Raw genomic sequence first — 20510 nt, forward strand, 5'->3', positions numbered from 1 at the left:
TGCTGATCTTTCATTTGGTAGTGTAAAAGGACCCACTGTGTGTCTTGTGTGTGTTAACATATTGTGCTCTATGTGCTTTAGTAAAGGATGAAGATCCAGAGTATGTTACTGCTGTTCGCTATAGTGGGTGTCCTGTTAGCAAGCTCCCTCAATGAAGATAACTCTGAGGAAGGTATGTCTTGTTTGTGAATGTGTACTACTTTACTGCCCGGGTTTAATCTGATATAATTTTGTTAAATGAAAAATCTTTCTTCCTCAGCTCTCCTGCAGGAGGATGATCTAAAAGGTGCAAATGCTGCATTTTTGGCAAAGTTGGCTGCTCTGAAGACCAGCGCCTCTGAAGATGAAGCACCATGTGAGCTATCTATCTATCTATCTATCTATCTATCTATCTATCTATCTATCTATCTATCTATCTATCTATCTATCTATCTATCTATCTATCTATCTATCTATCTATCTATCTATCTATCTATCTATCTATCTATCTATCTATCTATCTGTCTATCTATCTATCTGTCTGTCTATCTGTCTGTCTGTCTGTCTGTCTGTCTGTCTGTCTGTCTGTCTGTCTGTCTGTCTGTCTGTCTGTCTGTCTGTCTGTCTGTCTGTCTGTCTGTCTGTCTGTCTGTCTGTCTGTCTGTCTGTCTGTCTGTCTGTCTGTCTGTCTGTCTGTCTGTCTGTCTGTCTGTCTGTCTGTCTGTCTATCTATCTATCTATCTATCTATCGGTCTGTCTGTCTTTCTGAGCAACAGTAAAGTCACAACGGGAGGTTAGCAGAGGGTGGTAGGGAAAGAGGAGGGAGCAACATGGCTAACTCCATCTCTACTGTTTATTAGCATCATGTTTCATAGAGGCAAATTCTTTTTAAAATGGTAGTCAAATACTGCCCTAAAAACAATAGGTTTAAAAGGTAGTCAATGGTAAATGGGATATTTATTCAACATGTCGTAGTCATTTTTACATTTTTACCTTTTTAAAAATGTATTTTCTATAAAGCATATTTAAAACTGTATTCCAGTTTGGAGCGAGCTTTGGAACAAAGCCAAGGAAATTGTGGGGTGAGAAGAGACCAGAATTGGGATGCCGAGGATCCTTTTCAGTCTCCATATGGAATCAACTATCACCTCTGAAGACATCACTAACAACACCTCAATGAATCATTCCAACATCCATCCATCAATCACTGACTAACAAAAAACAAAACAGTAATACAGTTCTTTGGTACTTTGGTACTGAGAAGAACTCATCAACATAATGAAGAATATATGTTTTATCCATAAACGTACTTTATGTCCTGACACATGGTCGTTTTTTCGTCAAGACAGCGGATTTATATTAATGATCAGAATTTCTTTGTGCAATGTTGTATGGTTGACGTGTCACACTGTGATCCTCCAATAAACTATCAAGCATTACACATGTTTAGTCGTTTTTTTATTGATCTTACATTTTTAAGAGTGTTTCAATTACATCATATATGTTACATAATAATGTTTCATTCAGTGTTTTTATTGTGTAACAATGTGAACTTGACCATAGTACAGATGCAGTGCATGCAGTGCAAATTACATCAGATTACACTGAGCAGTAATAGTAGTACACATATGAACATACACACACAGACACGAGACATACCGTCTTGAGAGTTAGCTTCATTGAGTGAGCTTGATAACAGCACTCCCGGTAGAGTGAACAGCAGTAACATATCCTGGATCTTCTAAGCTACATCCTGAATTTAAAAATGAAAAAAAAATATTAGTGACTGGTTCTACACACAATATCCCATAATGACAAAGTGAAAACGTGTTTTTAGGTATTTTTGCTAATTTATTGAAAATGAAATACAGAAATATCTCATTTAGATAAGTATTCACAATAAATCTTAGAATCACATTTGGCAGTGATTACAGCTGTGAGTCTTTCTGGATAAGTCTCACGACTTCCAAGTCGTTTCCTCTCCTTGTTCGGGCTGCGTTCAGCGGTCGGCGACACCGGTCTTCTAGCCATCATCGATCCATTATTCATTTTTAATTTGTTTTGTCTTGTTTTATTACACACCTGGTTTCCATTTCCCTCATTATTTGTTGTGTATTTAACCCTCTGTTCCCCCCATGTCTTTGTGTGGGATTGTTTGTTGTTAGTGCTTGTGCACTTGTTTACTGGTGCGTGTCGGGTATTGTACCCATATTCTGTTGTATTGTTATGCCGTTGGTTTTTGGATTAAACTGCTCCGGCTACAACCTAGTTCTTCTCTCCTGCGACTGACTTCCCTACCACCAGTTACGCACCCCCTTACAGAATCCCACACCGCCATATGGAGTCAGCAGGAGGAGCGCGTCCAGGAGCAAGCGGAAATGATCCACCATCTCGGCGCCGCCATGGACTGCGTTGTCCAAACCATGGACCGCTGGGAGAGACAGGGAGTTCCTCCAGCACCTCCCCCAGCACAACCAGGGCCTGCACTACTCGCCTCCCCTCCACCCGGTCCAAGTGGGATTCGTCTCGCCCTTCCCCGGGAGTACTATGGGATGGCTGCACGCTGCCAGGGTTTCCTATTGCAGCTAGAGCTCTACCTGGCAACCGTCCACCCGGCTCCTTTGGGCCATGAGGGGGTATCTGCCTTCGTCTCGTGCCTCTCAGGGAAATCCCTGGAGTGGGCCAACATTGTGAGGGGAGAAGGAGACGGGCAGTCTTTGACCACCCGCCTGAGGGTGGAGCGGCGGGTGAATGTCCAAACAGCCTCGTACATTTGCAATAACTTCGATTCATTTTGACCATTACGAAAATGACGACATAAAGAAAAGTCCCAAAGTCGCAAGACTAGGTGCATTGAAACTGCCTCAGCCCATTGACCTATCGAGCTGAAACTCGGGATTCTGGGTCGCCACACATAATATCAGAAATGGACCCGCAGCTAGAATGTAACTACGTGTTTTACGTTTTTATTATGGTTTAAACTGGAGGCACTGTGAATTATGGGCCTGCTCTGAAATATGTGATAGTTGGCTTCTAAGCGAGTTGGAAAAAGTGGGTTTGGTGTCAGAATGATATCTAATTGACTGATGAACGCTGACTTGCTGGTTGCCTTTTATACATTTGCAATATGTTTAAACAGTGATGAACCATCACCAAATTGACAAACTGAAATCAACACTAAAAACAGCATCACCGTAGTCTCTAGGCCGTGCAGAGTTCAACGAGATGCCCCGCTTGACTGTAGCTCGCTCTGAGCGCAGCAACCGTGAAAAAGTAGGCCCAAAATTAAGCCTGGCCCTAAATTTGACTTGCTTTTGGGGGACAGCGGCGGAACCATTAGGCTTAGAAGGACAATTCAACCAAAGGAATGTTCATATGGTCCTCCCGGTCTATGCAAGCCTAACCTTGACCATGTGGCATTAACCCTTAACAGTGAAAACAGGGTTTTTTCATCTCACAGATTATAATGACACCTTTCCCCAAAGGAATACATTGCCAGCTCCCCTAAATTCAACCCAAAGCCTATGTAGGTTATGAATGCCTTATGAACCTGTCTTCAATGACACTCCATCAGGCCACTATGAGGTGTACCTGTGTCGATTCTAAGCTTTCTGGAGCAACCGGAAGTGGTTAAAATCACCCTAAAAGTGTTTTGCCATTCCCAACCTGCAGTTTGTGAGAAATAGTGCATTCAACCCAGTGTAAATCAGTCAGTTCTTAATGTAAATACTTTAAACTCAGAATTCTGTAAGAGCATACCCCAATCAGGATATGTGTTTACTTTTAGCTTCCTGTGCCAAATGAAAGTGCCTTACATTGGGGTCATAGGGGCTGTTTCGAAGGGTTAAAAAGGTCAGATCTTTCCAAAACTCCATATGTGTGATTAGGCAACCCTCTTGAACTGTAAATCAGTCATTTCTCCCAACAGATGTCAAAGAAAAAACACTCTCTCACACACACACACGTAGGATGAAGTGACACAGTGCGGGGCTGAAAGACACACAGAGCCTGCAATAGTTACCTTCGTTCGAACTATCAAAGAACCGTCAGACCTAGAGCACTAAAACTTTAGAAACCTGTTCTAGAGCTCAAGTCGATAGTGTGTGGTGAGTTATGTGGCTCTAGAAGGTTCTCAAACCGAGAAACAGCCTCATACATTTGCAATAACTTCAATTCATTTTGACCATTAGGAAAATGACGACATTTAGAAAAGTCCCAGAGTCGCAAGACTAGGTGCATTGAAACAACTTCCGCCCATAGAGATGGACCCCAAAGTTTCTGTCCGTTAGCTCATTCAAGGACCCCGTAGCAACGCACGGAAAAAGTGGATTTTCAGCACCAATTAAGGTCGTTGCTCGGGCACCGAATGACATATCGAGCCGAAACTCGAGATTCGGGGTTGCCTCACATAGGCCTACACATAATGTCAGAACTGGACGCGCAGCTAGAACGTATCTATGTGTTTTATATTTTTATTATGGTTTAATCAGAAGGCATTGTGAATTTTGGGCCTGCTCTGAAATATGTGATAGTTGGCTTCTAAACGAGTTGGAAAAAGTGGGTGTGGTGTCAGTTTGTATCAGTTTGGTGTCAGAATGATATCTAATTGACTGATGGACAGTGACTAGCTGGCTGACTTTTGTCCATTTGCAATATGTTTAACCTGTTAGGGCTAGGGGGCAGTATTTGCACGGCTGGATATTTTTTTTTTACCCGATTTAATCTGGTTACTAATCCTACCCAGTAACTAGAATATGCATATACTTATTATATATGGATAGAAAACACTCTAAAGTTTCTAAAACTGTTTGAATGGTGTCTGTGAGTATAACAGAACTCATTTGGCAGGCAAAACCCTGAGACATTTTCTGACAGGAAGTGGATACCTGATGTGTTGTATTACCTTTAAACCTATCCCATTGAAAAACACAGGGGCTGAGGAATATTTTGGCACTTCCTATTGCTTCCACTAGATGTCACCAGCCTTTACAAAGTGTTTTGAGTCTTCTGGAGGGAGATCTGACCGAACAAGAGCCATGGAACGATGATGTCCCATTAGACACCTGGCGCGCGAGTTCATGTTGGGTACCCTCGTTCCAATACGTTATAAAAGAGTATGCATTCGTCCACCTTGAATATTATTCATGTTCTGGTTAAAAAAGGCCCTAATGATTTATGCTATACAACGTTTGACATGTTTGAACGAACGTAAATATATTTTTTCCCCTCGTTCATGACGAGAAGTCCGGCTGGCTTAGATCATGTGCTAACAAGACGGAGATTTTTGGACATAAATGATGAGCTTTTTTGAACAAAACTACATTCGTTATGGACCTGTGATACCTGGAAGTGACATCTGATGAAGAGAATCAAAGGTAATGGATTATTTACATAGTATTTTCGATTTTAGATCTCCCCAACATGACGTCTAGTCTGTATCGCAACGCGTATTTTTCTGGGCGCAGTGCTCAGATTATTGCAAAGTGTGATTTCCCAGTAAGGTTATTTTTAAATCTGGCAAGTTGATTGCGTTCAAGAGATGTAAATATATAATTCTTTAAATGACAATATAATATTTTACCAATGTTTTCTAATTTTAATTATTTAATTTGTGACGCTGACTTGACTGCCGGTTATTGGAGGGAAACGATTTCCTCAACATCAATGCCATAGTAAAACGCTGTTTTTGGATATAAATATGAACTTGATAGAACTAAAAATGCATGCATTGTCTAACATAATGACCTAGAAGTGTCATCTGATGGAGATTGTAAAAGGTTAGTGCATCATTTTAGCTGGTTTTATGGTTTTGGTGACCCTGTCTTTGACTTGACAAAACATTACACACAACTCTTGTAAATGTACTGTCCTAACATACTCTAAATTTATGCTTTCGCCGTAAAACCTTTTTGAAATCGTAAAACGTGGTTAGATTAAGGAGATGTTTATCTTTCAAAGGGTGTAAAATAGTTGTATGTTTGAAAAATTTGAATTTTGACATTTATTTGGATTCAAATTTGCCGCTCTTGAAATGCACCTGCTGTTGATGGAGTGCACCACGGGTGGCACGCTAGCGTCCCACCTAGCCCATAGAGGTTAAGAATTATAGATACTGAACTCCTTTATGCAAACGCCATGTCAGATTTTAAAATAGCTTTTCGGCGAAAGCACATTTTGCAATATTCTGAGTACATAGCTCGGCCATCACAGGCTAGATAATTTGACACCCACCAAGTTTGGGGCTCACTAAACTCAGAATTACTATTAGAAAAATTGGATTACCTTTGCTGTTCTTCGTCAGAATGCACTCCCAGGACTTCTACTTCAACAACAAATGTTGTTTTGGTTCCAAATAATCCATAGTTATATCCAAGGTCACTATCCGAAGGGTAACGCGCGAGCGCATTTCGTGACAAAAAAACTTGAAATATTCCATTGCCGTACTTAGAAGCATGTCAAACGCTGTTTAAAATCTTTTTTTATGCTATTTTTCTAGTAAAATAGTGATAATATTCCAACCGGGAAACGTTGCATTCATTCAAAGGCTGAAAGAAAAAAAATGGAGAAGTCTCGTGAATGCGCATCTCAGTCTCACTGTCCCCAGGCTGACCACTTACAAACTCTGCTGCTGTACTTTGCCCAGAGACAGCAGACACCCCATTCCACTTTCTGGCGGCTTTAGAGAGCCAATGGAAGCCTTAGAAAGTGTCAAACTGTGAAGGACCTGGGCGTTACTCTGGACCCTGATCTCTCTTTTGATGAACATATCAAGAATATTTCAAGGATAGCTTTTTTCTATCTTCGTAACATTGCACAAATCAGAAACTTTCTGTCCAAAATGATGCAGATAAATTAATTCATGCTTTTGTCACTTATAGATTAGACTACTGCAAAGCTCTACTTTCCGGCTACCTGGACAAAGCACTAAATACATTTCAGTATGTTTCCGAATGACATCACCAAGAGGTAAAATATGTAGTGAAACACTAATGGTCCTATAACGGAACCTTGAGGAACACCGAAGCTTGCAGTTGATTTGTCAGAGGAAAAACCATCCACAGAGACAAACTGTTATCTTTCCGACAGGAAAATATCTAAACTAGGCCAGAACTTGTCCTTGTAGACCAATTTGGGTTTCCAATCTCTCCAAAAGAATGTGGTGATCGATAATGGCAAAAGCAGCACTAAGTCTAATACCAGACTGAAGCGTTTCATATACATTGTTTGTCTTCAGGAAGGCAGTGAGTTGCTGCGCAACAGCATTTTCTAATATTTCTGAGAGGAATGGGAGATTCGATATAGATCCACACATGATGCAATCTCTATTGCACTCCTCACTCCCATTTCCCTACCTGGACAAAAAGTACACCTATGTGAATGCACTAATGGGAGACTCGATTTAGTTGGAATAGGGTCCAGTATGCAGGTTGAAGGTTTAGAGGCCATTACTATTTTCATGAATATGTCAAGAGATATATACGATTAAAAAACTTGAGTGTCTCCCTTGATCCTAGGTCCTGGCAGTGTTGTGCAGACTCAGGACAACTGAGCTTTGGACAATTACGCCTAGCCTGAAGCATGATATTTTGAAATGTCGTTTTGCATATCGATGTGGAAAGAATCCATCTCGATCATAACAGTCTTATGTGAAAGACCTTATAGTTTTGTGGTCTTTAATGTAATTAATTAAGGCTCTGGCCGCAGAGTGCTGTGGTCTTCAAAGGCCCATTATATGCTAGTGTATTACCCTGTTAAAACATGTATTTAGAACTATGGTTTAAACAATAATAATATGTGGATATATATTTTGTATACGTTGTATACATTTAATCAGATTTGTTTATTTTCATAAGCTCTAGGTTTTACTACAGCTGTTGGGCCTATGTTGGTTAACATATTACATACTGTTATATAAAATATGTTGGGACAGTTTCTGTTCACGTGCAGGGTGCGTGCTCGGTTTGGACAAATCAAGATGGACTATGGGTGGTGTGCAAAGGGCCTCAAATGGTTTTTTCCATTGTTGCTGAGGAGAGAATGAGAAAAGAGGGGGAGAGATGCTCTTGTGAAGCAAGAAAACATTTTGTGTACTAAAAATAGTTTTTTTTACCCAAACTGGGTATAACAAAAGAAGACTCAGGGGCCTGATCACTGACAACAGACTATAGGGAGGAGGTCAGAGACCTGGTGGTGTGGTGCCAGGATAACAACCTCTCCCTCAACATGATCAAGACGAAGGTGATGATTGTTTACTAGAGGAAAAGGAGGACTGAGCACGCCCCAACTCTCATCGACGGGGCAGTAGCGGAGCAGGTTGAGAGCTTCAAGATCCTTGGTGTCCACATCACCAACAAACTATCATGGTCCAAACACACCAAGACAGTTGTGAAGATGGCCCTACAACACCTATTTCCCCCTCAGGAGACTGAAAAGATTTGGCATGGGTCCTCAGATCCTCAAAAAGGTCTACAGCTGCACCAGCAAGAGCACCCTGACTGGTTGCATCACCTCCTGGTATGGCAACTGCTCGGCCTCCGACCACAAGTTACTACAGAGCGTTAGGTTCAAATTTTTCAGAGCAAATAACTCACGAACACTAGAGAGGATTAACCAAGTTTAATTCTTCTCAAAGGGTCGTTACAGCTGTAATTCAGACAAAAACATGTTCTCACCATCACAAGTATATATACTCCACTCTCAACTTGCTATCCAAGCTCCAAGTCACAAATGCAGTTGAAATTACTAGGAAACCATAATATTGACCAGAAATTTGCCTGGAGGGATGTCATACACTTCAGGCTGTGCATGACTGCCGTTATCGCCTTATCTGTAATGTCATCTTGTTTGTTATTCGGCTGTGAGAGGTGTGGATGGATGGGGCAGGTACAGTAGCTGCAGAAAGAGTATAAAACAGGGCTGCAGAGGGCAGAGAGACACCACACTACTACTGAAGACCAGAAGACATCATCCAGATAAACAGCCATCAATCAGACAGCATCGTCCAACTGTAAGAGATATGTTTGTTTTCACTGAGAATCTTCTTTGCAAAGGTGTATAAGAGTGGGCAGGTGTATACAAGTGGACAGGTAGGAATGGATGGAGAGATGTAGGTGGACATGTGTATAATGTAACACGGTCGACCTGGGATCCATACTAACTTGCTGATCTTTCATTTGGTAGTGTAAAAGGACCCACTGTGTGTCTTGTGTGTGTTAACATATTGTGCTCTATGTGCTTTAGTAAAGGATGAAGATCCAGAGTATGTTACTGCTGTTCGCTATAGTGGGTGTCCTGTTAGCAAGCTCCCTCAATGAAGATAACTCTGAGGAAGGTATGTCTTGTTTGTGAATGTGTACTACTTTACTGCCCGGGTTTAATCTGATATAATTTTGTTAAATGAAAAATCTTTCTTCCTCAGCTCTCCTGCAGGAGGATGATCTAAAAGGTGGAAATGCTGCATTTTTGGCAAAGTTGGCTGCTCTGAAGACCAGCGCCTCTGAAGATGAAGCACCATGTGAGCTATCTATCTATCTATCTATCTATCTATCTATCTATCTATCTATCTATCTATCTATCTATCTATCTATCTATCTATCTATCTATCTGTCTGTCTGTCTGTCTGTCTGTCTGTCTGTCTGTCTGTCTGTCTGTCTGTCTGTCTGTCTGTCTGTCTGTCTGTCTGTCTGTCTGTCTGTCTGTCTGTCTGTCTGTCTGTCTGTCTGTCTGTCTGTCTGTCTGTCTGTCTGTCTGTCTGTCTGTCTGTCTGTCTGTCTGTCTGTCTGTCTGTCTGTCTGTCTGTCTGTCTGTCTGTCTGTCTGTCTGTCTGTCTGTCTGTCTGTCTATCTATCTATCTATCTATCTATCGGTCTGTCTGTCTTTCTGAGCAACAGTAAAGTCACAACGGGAGGTTAGCAGAGGGTGGTAGGGAAAGAGGAGGGAGCAACATGGCTAACTCCATCTCTACTGTTTATTAGCATCATGTTTCATAGAGGCAAATTCTTTTTAAAATGGTAGTCAAATACTGCCCTAAAAACAATAGGTTTAAAAGGTAGTCAATGGTAAATGGGATATTTATTCAACATGTCGTAGTCATTTTTACATTTTTACCTTTTTAAAAATGTATTTTCTATAAAGCATATTTAAAACTGTATTCCAGTTTGGAGCGAGCTTTGGAACAAAGCCAAGGAAATTGTGGGGTGAGAAGAGACCAGAATTGGGATGCCGAGGATCCTTTTCAGTCTCCATATGGAATCAACTATCACCTCTGAAGACATCACTAACAACACCTCAATGAATCATTCCAACATCCATCCATCAATCACTGACTAACAAAAAACAAAACAGTAATACAGTTCTTTGGTACTTTGGTACTGAGAAGAACTCATCAACATAATGAAGAATATATGTTTTATCCATAAACGTACTTTATGTCCTGACACATGGTCGTTTTTTCGTCAAGACAGCGGATTTATATTAATGATCAGAATTTCTTTGTGCAATGTTGTATGGTTGACGTGTCACACTGTGATCCTCCAATAAACTATCAAGCATTACACATGTTTAGTCGTTTTTTTATTGATCTTACATTTTTAAGAGTGTTTCAATTACATCATATATGTTACATAATAATGTTTCATTCAGTGTTTTTATTGTGTAACAATGTGAACTTGACCATAGTACAGATGCAGTGCATGCAGTGCAAATTACATCAGATTACACTGAGCAGTAATAGTAGTACACATATGAACATACACACACAGACACGAGACATACCGTCTTGAGAGTTAGCTTCATTGAGTGAGCTTGATAACAGCACTCCCGGTAGAGTGAACAGCAGTAACATATCCTGGATCTTCTAAGCTACATCCTGAATTTAAAAATGAAAAAAAAATATTAGTGACTGGTTCTACACACAATATCCCATAATGACAAAGTGAAAACGTGTTTTTAGGTATTTTTGCTAATTTATTGAAAATGAAATACAGAAATATCTCATTTAGATAAGTATTCACAATAAATCTTAGAATCACATTTGGCAGTGATTACAGCTGTGAGTCTTTCTGGATAAGTCTCACGACTTCCAAGTCGTTTCCTCTCCTTGTTCGGGCTGCGTTCAGCGGTCGGCGACACCGGTCTTCTAGCCATCATCGATCCATTATTCATTTTTAATTTGTTTTGTCTTGTTTTATTACACACCTGGTTTCCATTTCCCTCATTATTTGTTGTGTATTTAACCCTCTGTTCCCCCCATGTCTTTGTGTGGGATTGTTTGTTGTTAGTGCTTGTGCACTTGTTTACTGGTGCGTGTCGGGTATTGTACCCATATTCTGTTGTATTGTTATGCCGTTGGTTTTTGGATTAAACTGCTCCGGCTACAACCTAGTTCTTCTCTCCTGCGACTGACTTCCCTACCACCAGTTACGCACCCCCTTACAGAATCCCACACCGCCATATGGAGTCAGCAGGAGGAGCGCGTCCAGGAGCAAGCGGAAATGATCCACCATCTCGGCGCCGCCATGGACTGCGTTGTCCAAACCATGGACCGCTGGGAGAGACAGGGAGTTCCTCCAGCACCTCCCCCAGCACAACCAGGGCCTGCACTACTCGCCTCCCCTCCACCCGGTCCAAGTGGGATTCGTCTCGCCCTTCCCCGGGAGTACTATGGGATGGCTGCACGCTGCCAGGGTTTCCTATTGCAGCTAGAGCTCTACCTGGCAACCGTCCACCCGGCTCCTTTGGGCCATGAGGGGGTATCTGCCTTCGTCTCGTGCCTCTCAGGGAAATCCCTGGAGTGGGCCAACATTGTGAGGGGAGAAGGAGACGGGCAGTCTTTGACCACCCGCCTGAGGGTGGAGCGGCGGGTGAATGTCCAAACAGCCTCGTACATTTGCAATAACTTCGATTCATTTTGACCATTACGAAAATGACGACATAAAGAAAAGTCCCAAAGTCGCAAGACTAGGTGCATTGAAACTGCCTCAGCCCATTGACCTATCGAGCTGAAACTCGGGATTCTGGGTCGCCACACATAATATCAGAAATGGACCCGCAGCTAGAATGTAACTACGTGTTTTACGTTTTTATTATGGTTTAAACTGGAGGCACTGTGAATTATGGGCCTGCTCTGAAATATGTGATAGTTGGCTTCTAAGCGAGTTGGAAAAAGTGGGTTTGGTGTCAGAATGATATCTAATTGACTGATGAACGCTGACTTGCTGGTTGCCTTTTATACATTTGCAATATGTTTAAACAGTGATGAACCATCACCAAATTGACAAACTGAAATCAACACTAAAAACAGCATCACCGTAGTCTCTAGGCCGTGCAGAGTTCAACGAGATGCCCCGCTTGACTGTAGCTCGCTCTGAGCGCAGCAACCGTGAAAAAGTAGGCCCAAAATTAAGCCTGGCCCTAAATTTGACTTGCTTTTGGGGGACAGCGGCGGAACCATTAGGCTTAGAAGGACAATTCAACCAAAGGAATGTTCATATGGTCCTCCCGGTCTATGCAAGCCTAACCTTGACCATGTGGCATTAACCCTTAACAGTGAAAACAGGGTTTTTTCATCTCACAGATTATAATGACACCTTTCCCCAAAGGAATACATTGCCAGCTCCCCTAAATTCAACCCAAAGCCTATGTAGGTTATGAATGCCTTATGAACCTGTCTTCAATGACACTCCATCAGGCCACTATGAGGTGTACCTGTGTCGATTCTAAGCTTTCTGGAGCAACCGGAAGTGGTTAAAATCACCCTAAAAGTGTTTTGCCATTCCCAACCTGCAGTTTGTGAGAAATAGTGCATTCAACCCAGTGTAAATCAGTCAGTTCTTAATGTAAATACTTTAAACTCAGAATTCTGTAAGAGCATACCCCAATCAGGATATGTGTTTACTTTTAGCTTCCTGTGCCAAATGAAAGTGCCTTACATTGGGGTCATAGGGGCTGTTTCGAAGGGTTAAAAAGGTCAGATCTTTCCAAAACTCCATATGTGTGATTAGGCAACCCTCTTGAACTGTAAATCAGTCATTTCTCCCAACAGATGTCAAAGAAAAAACACTCTCTCACACACACACACGTAGGATGAAGTGACACAGTGCGGGGCTGAAAGACACACAGAGCCTGCAATAGTTACCTTCGTTCGAACTATCAAAGAACCGTCAGACCTAGAGCACTAAAACTTTAGAAACCTGTTCTAGAGCTCAAGTCGATAGTGTGTGGTGAGTTATGTGGCTCTAGAAGGTTCTCAAACCGAGAAACAGCCTCATACATTTGCAATAACTTCAATTCATTTTGACCATTAGGAAAATGACGACATTTAGAAAAGTCCCAGAGTCGCAAGACTAGGTGCATTGAAACAACTTCCGCCCATAGAGATGGACCCCAAAGTTTCTGTCCGTTAGCTCATTCAAGGACCCCGTAGCAACGCACGGAAAAAGTGGATTTTCAGCACCAATTAAGGTCGTTGCTCGGGCACCGAATGACATATCGAGCCGAAACTCGAGATTCGGGGTTGCCTCACATAGGCCTACACATAATGTCAGAACTGGACGCGCAGCTAGAACGTATCTATGTGTTTTATATTTTTATTATGGTTTAATCAGAAGGCATTGTGAATTTTGGGCCTGCTCTGAAATATGTGATAGTTGGCTTCTAAACGAGTTGGAAAAAGTGGGTGTGGTGTCAGTTTGTATCAGTTTGGTGTCAGAATGATATCTAATTGACTGATGGACAGTGACTAGCTGGCTGACTTTTGTCCATTTGCAATATGTTTAACCTGTTAGGGCTAGGGGGCAGTATTTGCACGGCTGGATATTTTTTTTTTACCCGATTTAATCTGGTTACTAATCCTACCCAGTAACTAGAATATGCATATACTTATTATATATGGATAGAAAACACTCTAAAGTTTCTAAAACTGTTTGAATGGTGTCTGTGAGTATAACAGAACTCATTTGGCAGGCAAAACCCTGAGACATTTTCTGACAGGAAGTGGATACCTGATGTGTTGTATTACCTTTAAACCTATCCCATTGAAAAACACAGGGGCTGAGGAATATTTTGGCACTTCCTATTGCTTCCACTAGATGTCACCAGCCTTTACAAAGTGTTTTGAGTCTTCTGGAGGGAGATCTGACCGAACAAGAGCCATGGAACGATGATGTCCCATTAGACACCTGGCGCGCGAGTTCATGTTGGGTACCCTCGTTCCAATACGTTATAAAAGAGTATGCATTCGTCCACCTTGAATATTATTCATGTTCTGGTTAAAAAAGGCCCTAATGATTTATGCTATACAACGTTTGACATGTTTGAACGAACGTAAATATATTTTTTCCCCTCGTTCATGACGAGAAGTCCGGCTGGCTTAGATCATGTGCTAACAAGACGGAGATTTTTGGACATAAATGATGAGCTTTTTTGAACAAAACTACATTCGTTATGGACCTGTGATACCTGGAAGTGACATCTGATGAAGAGAATCAAAGGTAATGGATTATTTACATAGTATTTTCGATTTTAGATCTCCCCAACATGACGTCTAGTCTGTATCGCAACGCGTATTTTTCTGGGCGCAGTGCTCAGATTATTGCAAAGTGTGATTTCCCAGTAAGGTTATTTTTAAATCTGGCAAGTTGATTGCGTTCAAGAGATGTAAATATATAATTCTTTAAATGACAATATAATATTTTACCAATGTTTTCTAATTTTAATTATTTAATTTGTGACGCTGACTTGACTGCCGGTTATTGGAGGGAAACGATTTCCTCAACATCAATGCCATAGTAAAACGCTGTTTTTGGATATAAATATGAACTTGATAGAACTAAAAATGCATGCATTGTCTAACATAATGACCTAGAAGTGTCATCTGATGGAGATTGTAAAAGGTTAGTGCATCATTTTAGCTGGTTTTATGGTTTTGGTGACCCTGTCTTTGACTTGACAAAACATTACACACAACTCTTGTAAATGTACTGTCCTAACATACTCTAAATTTATGCTTTCGCCGTAAAACCTTTTTGAAATCGTAAAACGTGGTTAGATTAAGGAGATGTTTATCTTTCAAAGGGTGTAAAATAGTTGTATGTTTGAAAAATTTGAATTTTGACATTTATTTGGATTCAAATTTGCCGCTCTTGAAATGCACCTGCTGTTGATGGAGTGCACCACGGGTGGCACGCTAGCGTCCCACCTAGCCCATAGAGGTTAAGAATTATAGATACTGAACTCCTTTATGCAAACGCCATGTCAGATTTTAAAATAGCTTTTCGGCGAAAGCACATTTTGCAATATTCTGAGTACATAGCTCGGCCATCACAGGCTAGATAATTTGACACCCACCAAGTTTGGGGCTCACTAAACTCAGAATTACTATTAGAAAAATTGGATTACCTTTGCTGTTCTTCGTCAGAATGCACTCCCAGGACTTCTACTTCAACAACAAATGTTGTTTTGGTTCCAAATAATCCATAGTTATATCCAAGGTCACTATCCGAAGGGTAACGCGCGAGCGCATTTCGTGACAAAAAAACTTGAAATATTCCATTGCCGTACTTAGAAGCATGTCAAACGCTGTTTAAAATCTTTTTTTATGCTATTTTTCTAGTAAAATAGTGATAATATTCCAACCGGGAAACGTTGCATTCATTCAAAGGCTGAAAGAAAAAAAATGGAGAAGTCTCGTGAATGCGCATCTCAGTCTCACTGTCCCCAGGCTGACCACTTACAAACTCTGCTGCTGTACTTTGCCCAGAGACAGCAGACACCCCATTCCACTTTCTGGCGGCTTTAGAGAGCCAATGGAAGCCTTAGAAAGTGTCAAACTGTGAAGGACCTGGGCGTTACTCTGGACCCTGATCTCTCTTTTGATGAACATATCAAGAATATTTCAAGGATAGCTTTTTTCTATCTTCGTAACATTGCACAAATCAGAAACTTTCTGTCCAAAATGATGCAGATAAATTAATTCATGCTTTTGTCACTTATAGATTAGACTACTGCAAAGCTCTACTTTCCGGCTACCTGGACAAAGCACTAAATACATTTCAGTATGTTTCCGAATGACATCACCAAGAGGTAAAATATGTAGTGAAACACTAATGGTCCTATAACGGAACCTTGAGGAACACCGAAGCTTGCAGTTGATTTGTCAGAGGAAAAACCATCCACAGAGACAAACTGTTATCTTTCCGACAGGAAAATATCTAAACTAGGCCAGAACTTGTCCTTGTAGACCAATTTGGGTTTCCAATCTCTCCAAAAGAATGTGGTGATCGATAATGGCAAAAGCAGCACTAAGTCTAATACCAGACTGAAGCGTTTCATATACATTGTTTGTCTTCAGGAAGGCAGTGAGTTGCTGCGCAACAGCATTTTCTAATATTTCTGAGAGGAATGGGAGATTCGATATAGATCCACACATGATGCAATCTCTATTGCACTCCTCACTCCCATTTCCCTACCTGGACAAAAAGTACACCTATGTGAATGCACTAATGGGAGACTCGATTTAGTTGGAATAGGGTCCAGTATGCAGGTTGAAGGTTTAGAGGCCATTACTATTTTCATGAATATGTCAAGAGATATATACGATTAAAAAACTTGAGTGTCTCCCTTGATCCTAGGTCCTGGCAGTGTTGTGCAGACTCAGGACAACTGAGCTTTGGACAATTACGCCTAGCCTGAAGCATGATATTTTGAAATGTCGTTTTGCATATCGATGTGGAAAGAATCCATCTCGATCATAACAGTCTTATGTGAAAGACCTTATAGTTTTGTGGTCTTTAATGTAATTAATTAAGGCTCTGGCCGCAGAGTGCTGTGGTCTTCAAAGGCCCATTATATGCTAGTGTATTACCCTGTTAAAACATGTATTTAGAACTATGGTTTAAACAATAATAATATGTGGATATATATTTTGTATACGTTGTATACATTTAATCAGATTTGTTTATTTTCATAAGCTCTAGGTTTTACTACAGCTGTTGGGCCTATGTTGGTTAACATATTACATACTGTTATATAAAATATGTTGGGACAGTTTCTGTTCACGTGCAGGGTGCGTGCTCGGTTTGGACAAATCAAGATGGACTATGGGTGGTGTGCAAAGGGCCTCAAATGGTTTTTTCCATTGTTGCTGAGGAGAGAATGAGAAAAGAGGGGGAGAGATGCTCTTGTGAAGCAAGAAAACATTTTGTGTACTAAAAATAGTTTTTTTTACCCAAACTGGGTATAACAAAAGAAGACTCAGGGGCCTGATCACTGACAACAGACTATAGGGAGGAGGTCAGAGACCTGGTGGTGTGGTGCCAGGATAACAACCTCTCCCTCAACATGATCAAGACGAAGGTGATGATTGTTTACTAGAGGAAAAGGAGGACTGAGCACGCCCCAACTCTCATCGACGGGGCAGTAGCGGAGCAGGTTGAGAGCTTCAAGATCCTTGGTGTCCACATCACCAACAAACTATCATGGTCCAAACACACCAAGACAGTTGTGAAGATGGCCCTACAACACCTATTTCCCCCTCAGGAGACTGAAAAGATTTGGCATGGGTCCTCAGATCCTCAAAAAGGTCTACAGCTGCACCAGCAAGAGCACCCTGACTGGTTGCATCACCTCCTGGTATGGCAACTGCTCGGCCTCCGACCACAAGTTACTACAGAGCGTTAGGTTCAAATTTTTCAGAGCAAATAACTCACGAACACTAGAGAGGATTAACCAAGTTTAATTCTTCTCAAAGGGTCGTTACAGCTGTAATTCAGACAAAAACATGTTCTCACCATCACAAGTATATATACTCCACTCTCAACTTGCTATCCAAGCTCCAAGTCACAAATGCAGTTGAAATTACTAGGAAACCATAATATTGACCAGAAATTTGCCTGGAGGGATGTCATACACTTCAGGCTGTGCATGACTGCCGTTATCGCCTTATCTGTAATGTCATCTTGTTTGTTATTCGGCTGTGAGAGGTGTGGATGGATGGGGCAGGTACAGTAGCTGCAGAAAGAGTATAAAACAGGGCTGCAGAGGGCAGAGAGACACCACACTACTACTGAAGACCAGAAGACATCATCCAGATAAACAGCCATCAATCAGACAGCATCGTCCAACTGTAAGAGATATGTTTGTTTTCACTGAGAATCTTCTTTGCAAAGGTGTATAAGAGTGGGCAGGTGTATACAAGTGGACAGGTAGGAATGGATGGAGAGATGTAGGTGGACATGTGTATAATGTAACACGGTCGACCTGGGATCCATACTAACTTGCTGATCTTTCATTTGGTAGTGTAAAAGGACCCACTGTGTGTCTTGTGTGTGTTAACATATTGTGCTCTATGTGCTTTAGTAAAGGATGAAGATCCAGAGTATGTTACTGCTGTTCGCTATAGTGGGTGTCCTGTTAGCAAGCTCCCTCAATGAAGATAACTCTGAGGAAGGTATGTCTTGTTTGTGAATGTGTACTACTTTACTGCCCTGGTTTAATCTGATATAATTTAGTTAAATGAAAAATCTTTCTTCCTCAGCTCTCCTGCAGGAGGATGATCTAAAAGGTGGAAATGCTGCATTTTTGGCAAAGTTGGCTGCTCTGAAGACCAGCGCCTCTGAAGATGAAGCACCATGTGAGCTATCTATCTATCTATCTATCTATCTATCTATCTATCTATCTATCTATCTATCTATCTATCTATCTATCTATCTATCTATCTATCTATCTATCTGTCTGTCTGTCTGTCTGTCTGTCTGTCTGTCTGTCTGTCTGTCTGTCTGTCTGTCTGTCTGTCTGTCTGTCTGTCTGTCTGTCTGTCTGTCTGTCTGTCTGTCTGTCTGTCTGTCTGTCTGTCTGTCTGTCTGTCTGTCTGTCTGTCTGTCTGTCTGTCTGTCTGTCTGTCTGTCTGTCTGTCTGTCTGTCTGTCTGTCTGTCTGTCTGTCTGTCTGTCTGTCTATCTATCTATCTATCGGTCTGTCTGTCTTTCTGAGCAACAGTAAAGTCACAACGGGAGGTTAGCAGAGGGTGGTAGGGAAAGAGGAGGGAGCAACATGGCTAACTCCATCTCTACTGTTTATTAGCATCATGTTTCATAGAGGCAAATTCTTTTTAAAATGGTAGTCAAATACTGGCCTAAAAACAATAGGTTTAAAAGGTAGTCAATGGTAAATGGGATATTTATTCAACATGTCGTAGTCATTTTTACATTTTTACCTTTTTAAAAATGTATTTTCTATAAAGCATATTTAAAACTGTATTCCAGTTTGGAGCGAGCTTTGGAACAAAGCCAAGGAAATTGTGGGGTGAGAAGAGACCAGAATTGGGATGCCGAGGATCCTTTTCAGTCTCCATATGGAATCAACTATCACCTCTGAAGACATCACTAACAACACCTCAATGAATCATTCCAACATCCATCCATCAATCACTGACTAACAAAAAACAAAACAGTAATACAGTTCTTTGGTACTTTGGTACTGAGAAGAACTCATCAACATAATGAAGAATATATGTTTTATCCATAAACGTACTTTATGTCCTGACACATGGTCGTTTTTTCGTCAAGACAGCGGATTTATATTAATGATCAGAATTTCTTTGTGCAATGTTGTATGGTTGACGTGTCACACTGTGATCCTCCAATAAACTATCAAGCATTACACATGTTTAGTCGTTTTTTTATTGATCTTACATTTTTAAGAGTGTTTCAATTACATCATATATGTTACATAATAATGTTTCATTCAGTGTTTTTATTGTGTAACAATGTGAACTTGACCATAGTACAGATGCAGTGCATGCAGTGCAAATTACATCAGATTACACTGAGCAGTAATAGTAGTACACATATGAACATACACACACAGACACGAGACATACCGTCTTGAGAGTTAGCTTCATTGAGTGAGCTTGATAACAGCACTCCCGGTAGAGTGAACAGCAGTAACATATCCTGGATCTTCTAAGCTACATCCTGAATTTAAAAATGAAAAAAAAATATTAGTGACTGGTTCTACACACAATATCCCATAATGACAAAGTGAAAACGTGTTTTTAGGTATTTTTGCTAATTTATTGAAAATGAAATACAGAAATATCTCATTTAGATAAGTATTCACAATAAATCTTAGAATCACATTTGGCAGTGATTACAGCTGTGAGTCTTTCTGGATAAGTCTCACGACTTCCAAGTCGTTTCCTCTCCTTGTTCGGGCTGCGTTCAGCGGTCGGCGACACCGGTCTTCTAGCCATCATCGATCCATTATTCATTTTTAATTTGTTTTGTCTTGTTTTATTACACACCTGGTTTCCATTTCCCTCATTATTTGTTGTGTATTTAACCCTCTGTTCCCCCCATGTCTTTGTGTGGGATTGTTTGTTGTTAGTGCTTGTGCACTTGTTTACTGGTGCGTGTCGGGTATTGTACCCATATTCTGTTGTATTGTTATGCCGTTGGTTTTTGGATTAAACTGCTCCGGCTACAACCTAGTTCTTCTCTCCTGCGACTGACTTCCCTACCACCAGTTACGCACCCC

General features: G+C 41.0%; 3 long non-coding RNA genes across 3 annotated transcripts; all 3 read left to right on the plus strand.

Annotated features, from left to right (window-relative positions):
- Window positions 1-290: 290 nt before the first annotated feature.
- On the plus strand, window positions 291-1418 carry LOC145859319 (uncharacterized). The gene is made up of 2 exons (XR_014379521.1): window positions 291-355; window positions 1022-1418. It is a non-coding gene; the product is annotated as an uncharacterized LOC145859319 (long non-coding RNA).
- A 7977-nt stretch (window positions 1419-9395) lies between these two features.
- LOC145859320 (uncharacterized) lies at window positions 9396-10532 on the plus strand. The gene is made up of 2 exons (XR_014379522.1): window positions 9396-9493; window positions 10136-10532. It is a non-coding gene; the product is annotated as an uncharacterized LOC145859320 (long non-coding RNA).
- Window positions 10533-18509: 7977 nt separating this feature from the next.
- On the plus strand, window positions 18510-19634 carry LOC145859321 (uncharacterized). Its single transcript, XR_014379523.1, has 2 exons — window positions 18510-18607; window positions 19238-19634. It is a non-coding gene; the product is annotated as an uncharacterized LOC145859321 (long non-coding RNA).
- Window positions 19635-20510: the final 876 nt, after the last annotated feature.

Source organism: Salmo salar, chromosome 12, assembly GCF_965601325.2.
Source record: "Salmo salar chromosome 12, fSalSal1, whole genome shotgun sequence".
Taxonomy (NCBI): domain Eukaryota; kingdom Metazoa; phylum Chordata; class Actinopteri; order Salmoniformes; family Salmonidae; genus Salmo; species Salmo salar.